Source organism: Pagrus pagrus (genome assembly GCF_965226575.1).
Source record: "Pagrus pagrus genome assembly, chromosome: 13".
In the NCBI taxonomy this organism is placed as follows: Eukaryota; Metazoa; Chordata; class Actinopteri; order Spariformes; family Sparidae; genus Pagrus; species Pagrus pagrus.
In genome coordinates, this window is record NC_140197.1 from 22,875,387 (window position 1) to 22,882,424 (window position 7,038).

Sequence of the window (7,038 nt, forward strand, 5' to 3'; positions counted from 1 at the left end):
TTCCACTCGCTCCCTGTGTAAGCTGGCCCCTCGCCTCCCCTCCCCTCCCTCTCTGTCTCCACTTCCCTCCTCTCTTTCCATCTCCCCTCCCCCTCCTGCTGCAGCCGAGCAGAGTCAGAGCGAGCCAATGAGAGAGAGGAGAGAGGAGGGCGGAGGGCTGAGATTGGCTGCCGGGGGGACCATGTGACCGAGGGACCCTCTACCAGCTGTCCAGCTCATACTTCCCTGAAAACCTCTGTTGCCATTGACAACAGCTGCCGTGCAACGCACCAACCACAAGATCCCCAGACACAAAGCCATTGGCTGGCAGGATTTATGGCCCCCGCCTCCTGTTGTGGGGGGAGCATGTTGGGACGTGTAGTCCAATCTGTGGCGAGGGTGGACGGTGTGTTTAAGAGCAGACATCCCTGTGGCCCTGGGAGGAATGTTTTCCCCCTGTACTCGCCTCTCTCGCTGCTGAAATGTTTATGCACCGAGAGCACTGTGGATCATTAGAAACTCTGGCATAAACTTGTGTAAAACACACACGAGGAGAGGAAAGACCTCGAGGCCCGGGCATTCTTGGTGAGCCAGGAAAAAGACATCCTCTGTCGTTTTCCTCCCGGCCCGCACAGAGGGAAACTCCCACCCCACAACAACAGGAACTCCACGGCTGAAGGCCATGGCTAAGCACATAGGCACCCCCTCTTCCCTCCCCTCTTTCTCTTTTCTTTCATTGCCTCCTTTTTCTTTATTTGCTCCTCAGCACCCTCCCCTCCCCTCCCTCTCTCCACCTATTGTATTATCACACCCTCTCCTCTCCTCCCCCTCATCTCTGTCTCATTGGGATTGCAGCAAAGGTTGCAGGAGGTTACAGGTGCCACAGAGGGGAGGTGTTATTACAAACTAGAAGCAGGCGTCACGAGTTGCATTGTGCAGCATCAATTTAAGGGGAAAATCCACACTGGGATACTCTGGGATTGATTTGTGAGGCTTGCTACGTTCCACGAGTTGTTATGTGATGAGGAGTTGTAATTTATGAGTTTGGTGTGTCAGCCTGTGCTGTCTGAGTCTGTTTCTGTGACTGATTTCTTATATTTCCCAGGAAAATCCCTTCATGGCTTCAGAAAAGTCACACACCTTGCTGTCTTGTGGATGTCACTGGAGGAATCAGTATCACAGTCTCTTCATGATTGTTGATGTTTGTTCCAGCAAAACCGAATATTTTCAACATGAATCAGAATATTTTTCAATATGAAGTCAGAATATTTTTCAACATGAAGTCAGGCCATTTTCCAGCTTTTTCTGTCATCATAAAACCAAATATATTTGACAAGAAGTTGGGACAATTGCAGCTGAAAACCAACTATTTTTATAAAAATGTTGGAATAATTTCAAGCTGTGTTTGTTGCAACAAAACCTAATATTTTTGACAAGAAGTCGGGATAATTTGTTGCCGAAAACAGGGTATTTTTTAAATAATATTTTTGACGTGACGTCAGGACAATTTGCAGCCAAAAAGCTGCAACTTTTTATTTTTTACATGAATAGTTACGTCAAGACAATTTGCCGCTAATGTTTTTTGTGGCAACAAAACCAAGTATTTTATGCAAAAACATAATGTTTTCCTAACCCCTAACTGTTTTTTGTGCCTAAACCTAACCAGAGCATAAGCACAGCGTTATCAAAACATAAAATTGAAAACTGAACCTAAAGAACAGTTGTAACATGAATAAATGCCAGCATTTATTCTTGTGATTGATTTGTTTTTTATCTTGTAGGGGCTGATATTTATTGTTTCCATTTTTTAACCTTCTTATTCTGCACTTGAAACATCTGGCACTGATGTCACACTGTACATTTTATGACTACTTACTGCTATCACGCTGTCGCAATGAGTAAGGAAAAATACAAGAGGACAACAAAATGCTCCCAGCAGCTGCAGCCAGAGCACTCTACGGGGGGATTTTTCCTTTTAAAGTTATGATAAACACTTTCAAATGCCCCGTATTACCGCATCTACCCAAAAATACTGCTCCAGTCCAGGGGGAACCCGAGGCCCCTGCAGCTGAAAAACAAAAGAGCACCTGTTCTGGCTTATTTTGATTCAGTGGACACATAACATAGCTGTGGCATGATCTGATATGGTGACTCGGAGCAGTGTGACAGGCCCGGGAGTGAAGGGACGGAGGGGTGGAGGTGGGGTGGGGGTCAGGAATGCAGGTCTAAGTTACAGCAGTGGTACAACAAGGTCACGCACCAAGCAGAGCAGCAAACAACCAAACAAACCTGCCCTACTTTCTACAGTCCAGCTTCTCTTTTTCTAACCCTCCGCTGCAGACTGCTGCAGTGTCATTTGATCCGGTCGAGCCAAAGATGCAGTTTGAAATGAGATGACTGTGTGTGTGTGTGTGTGTGTGTGTGTGTGTGCGCTCTCGGATAGAACAGCGGGTGTATTGTAATGGTGAGAGTGGTAGATTATACTATCAGCAGAGGAATTCAGATTATTTCACCCAGTGGGTCTGTCTGCACACATGTCGGAGAAACTTTAGCAATAAGTGGCTGCAGGAGGGCGACGCTGTGAGGCCTTAAAGGAGATTTTCAATATTTCTTTCTTTTTTTTTTTTTTTGGCTTTTTGCCGAGAGTTAGAAGAGAGGGTTGATACCCCTCTCAGATGTGTACTGAAAATATGAAGCTACAGACAGCAGGTTAGGTTAGCTTAGCGTAAAGACTGGAATCAGGGGGAAACAGCTAGCCCAGCTCTGTTTAAAGGTAACAAAATCTACCTACCAACACATGTAAAGCTCTCTGACTAACATGCTTCATCTTCAGTTATTTCACTGTTAGACAATAATAAACAATGAAAAGCATTATAAACCATCTAATGAGCAGTCCTAAAGGGTTATAAACCTCAGTTGCATCTGTATGAATGAGAAAATAAGACAAATCTGTTGATGAAATAAGAAATAAGAAATTATTAATTAAAGAAACTAATCTTGTTTTCAAGCCACAGGAGAATTGAGTTCAGGTAGATACAATACAGGTCTCTATATATGAGTATCACAAGAACAATAGAGACTGAAGTCCTAAGGAGATTTTACACTGGTTAATTTTGGGTCTGACATGTTCGGATCATAATATACGGATAATCTTTATGTGATCTTGTAGAAAAGGTTATTTTCAAAATATTTTAATTTATTCAAATACACTGTAAAAGAAAAGAAGTAAGCTATTAATAAAAAACAACAGCAGCAACATTCAGACAGTTCAAACCTGCTGTTTTTCATCTGTGACTCTTAAATTGAAACCACTCTTCTGCCATCCTGCTTCAAATCACCTGTCCTTGAACACATCTGGAAGAGCTGAGTTTATTTACTTCATGGACACGCTGCCATCTGCTGATTCTCCCACTGTAGGTAAACAGCACCATCTGCAGGACCACAACAGGCAAATCCATAATCCACATGATAGCTGCTCACAGCACCAACCATGCCAGTGTGCTTTATTTGACAGGAGACACTGGGTTTCCAAAATATGTCATCATTTGTCAGGTTCGTGCTTTAAAATACAAGATTGTCCCAAAAACATTAAAGCAACATTACAGCTGCAGAAGTTGACTAGAGATGTCACCAGAGAGAAACATATGGTACCGTATATAAAGGGCTTAAAATACTACTTATTTTAATATCTTCCCCCGTTCACAGAGAGGTCAGAGATCTTGGAGATATTTTGTTGTTATGATTAGAGTGGGCAGCGACAGGGGACACTTGTGTGTGACAAAAATAGTCCTTTTTCCATTGGAGACCATCTGCACTCCCTCAAGGTTGATGACTCTAATTTGGATTCAGCACTTTCCGGCTGCAATTTGTTCCTCTCCACAAATATAGAAATAGTTACTGCCCTGACAGACACAGGCGGAGAGGCACTGGAACAGCGCTTGGCCTCAGAAATCAGATAATTCAAATGCACCATGATCATAGGGAATAGAATAGTCTTAATGGATAACTTCACTCAAAAACAAAAAATCAGTCATTGTCTGCTCATGTTGATGGAAAAGTCAGGTGGAGTTTTATAGTCTACAAAAGCAGCCTTGGGGAGGAAAACAACAAAAACATAAAATGGCTCCATACAGCTCGTCCGGTGTGATCCAAGTCTCCAGAAGCCCAGAGATCCCAGATTGATTTGAAGAGATGCTATTTACATGCTGTGACAGTGTGAGCCCTCACTGTCACTAAAAGGACAGCCTTTTCTGACCTATGACTCCTGACGAGGGTGCACACTTGTGAGGAGTACATGAGCAACATCAAGGTCGCAAAGATGTCCTTAATTCAATGCACCTGCTTCCCAGTCACCACACAGGTAAGGTGACACACCTGAGACTGGTTGTGGCTGATTGAATGGATGCCACCATCTCTCTTTTACTTTTGTTGAGGTGGTACAAAAGACGTCAAGACACTACACAAGACATTAAGAGAACTTTATGTTATATTATGTGTATTTCAATTTGTTTGCACTTCCTTTTTCCACCCTGTCAGTGATCTGGCCCATTTAGTTGGAGGGGCCAAGTGTTTAAAAGGGGGTGAGCTGAGGCTCGGTCCTCTCTATGCTGCTGGTCTGTTGAGGTGCTCAGGAGTAGGCCTACAACTGTCTCTGAGGAGGTAAAGTTTATTTGTTTAAGTCATGACTGTAACGTTAATTTGCTTATTTTTGTCGTAGTTAATTGATTTGAGTTTGTTCATTCTAACTCCTTTTTTTCAATTAATAGAGTCAATGTGTTTAATTGTGATTACTTATGGTTTTCTCTCTTTTTACAGAATGTGTTGGTCTCTTTTGTCATTGTTCACTTTAAACCACTTGGGTGAATAAACCTTGGAAAACTTCAGCATGTCTTGCCATCTATTTCATGTCAACCCAGGTCAGAGGCCGTACACTACCCATACCAGAGGCAGAGGTGTGACACATGCTAACACTTTTATCTTAGCAGCTTTAGCAAAGATTTAGGCTTTAAAAGGGGTTAAAGTAACATTTTTTTCAAATCAAAGACCTCAAGACTTCTGTACGGAGCCATTTTATATTTTTTGTTTACTTATTTTTTATGTTTTGAAGGCTGCAAAGCTGTTTTGCTGTGAAGCTCAGAATGTTTTGCGTTCCTTTAAGTACTGAAAACAAAGCTAGTATTTAAAACAATATTTTTGGGTCCTAGTAACCAAGTGGTTAAAACTCTTTGTTTTCATGACTAAATAAACTGACTAAACAAACTGACCTTAAAGGACAACACAATTTCATATTGTCTTACTTTGTTTATATGTGGTGGACCCTGCCACCTTTCTAGCTTCAACAGCTGTTCTATTTTCCTCTGAGAACAGCTTGTTTATTCAGTAATGGAAAAGAGTTTGTCTTATGACCTCATTAATATTGTGAATATAAAAAATCTGAGTTTTCATTTCTTCTCAAACTACATAGTGCCCCTTTAACCAAACTGAACTCATCATAGCGTGAAAGGTAACGCTGTAATGTTTGGTTTGACAAAAAAATGATTTATAGACGTCAACAAATGAGTGAACAAAAGAGGAAGCAATCGAGTTTATTGAAATCATCTTTATTTGACATATCATGTGAAATACTGCCATACCTCAGTAAATCATCAGTGCATCGGTAAACTCAACAATATTAATATATAACATAACTTATATGAGGTTAGGTGGTAAAACTGAGAAGCACGTACAGTGGATGTATCTCTGAAATGACACCGTTGCTCTTCATGCAAGTCACATTTGACTTATTGAACAGACACGTTCCCCTTTGACCTGATCGGGGATCTTGATAGTGGTGAGGAGCAGAACATGTTGGCAACACGTGAATAAAGTGATATGAACACTGATGTTAAGGCCAATCGAGGCATCTCTGACGACAGGAGCACAGAGGGGTTAGCCACACATAGGTCAAACTGAACACTACACACACAAGTAAAAAGGCAAACTCTACACCCGTATCCTGCATCCCTCTCTGTAAATTCACCGGACATGTGCAGAGGTAACATTTGTCCTCGATTCAAGAGAAACACGGGCATGCACAACCTTTGAGAAGCTACAAAATTTAGTAAATGGGAGGTCTTGGGAGTGAATTTTGTTGGAGGATCCTGATCCAGTGACAGGGGGTGGGGTTGGAGGGTGTTAACAGAAAGAGTTCAGCTTCCACTTCCTTTCCATTTTCCATTTGTTCTTCCTCTCCACTGGACTGCTCCTCACATCACACATGAGCGCCCCAATGGGAAAACCATCGTGGCCTGACCCCGGCTCCTCTCCCTGAAACAGATGACAACTAGTCTCAAACATATAGCCTACAGATTATCACTGAGGAATGAAAACACTTATTTTTTAAAATTGATTTTTTAGCTTTATCAGGTGGAATAGTGTGATAATTTCCAGCAGAAATAACCCAAATCGACACATCATCACAACTAGGAATAGGCAATTCTTCTTGAAATATCCTCCCTATTGTTTTCTAACCCCAGCACACCATTTATCCCTCCTTATAATGTATATTTATTACATGCAAAGAAAAACGCTCCCATACCAGTCATCATGATGGAAACCAGGGATGCAGGAGAGGAAAAACACACATCCTGTCGAGCCCGTGTGGCCGAGCAGCATCGCCATCATCACAGCAGGTAGATGATGTAGGAGAGGAAGACGAGGCCGACGATGGCGAAAAACATCAACATCAAAATGTCCACCATGATGGAAACGCTGTCAGGGGTGGACGGTGTGGAGAAGGACACGCAGCAGAACAGCAGCGCTACAGCCGGTCCAGGAGATCGGCAAAGATCGGAGATGTTCGGAGAGCCCGACCCCGCCCCTCCCCCTCCTCGCGCCGCCTCCAAAACAGGAAGTGAGGCCACCGGAAATGTTTTATTTTCTATTTTTACCTCGTGTTCGACTTTCAGGCAGATTTTTTTTTGGCGAAAAAACTAAACGTTAATCCGTAATAAACCTCGTTGAATCAAGCAGAAATGTTTTATTTATTTATAAGTACCAAAAATGTTTACTGTTGAGGGC

General features: G+C 42.4%; 1 long non-coding RNA gene across 1 annotated transcript; it reads right to left on the reverse strand.

Moving 5' to 3' along the window:
- Positions 1-5,558: 5,558 nt before the first annotated feature.
- On the reverse strand, positions 5,559-6,830 carry LOC311268301. Its single transcript, XR_014623959.1, has 2 exons — positions 6,557-6,830; positions 5,559-6,285 (listed from the first exon to the last, which is right to left on the reverse strand). It is a non-coding gene; the product is annotated as an uncharacterized lncRNA (long non-coding RNA).
- Between the last annotated feature and the right edge of the window lie 208 nt (positions 6,831-7,038).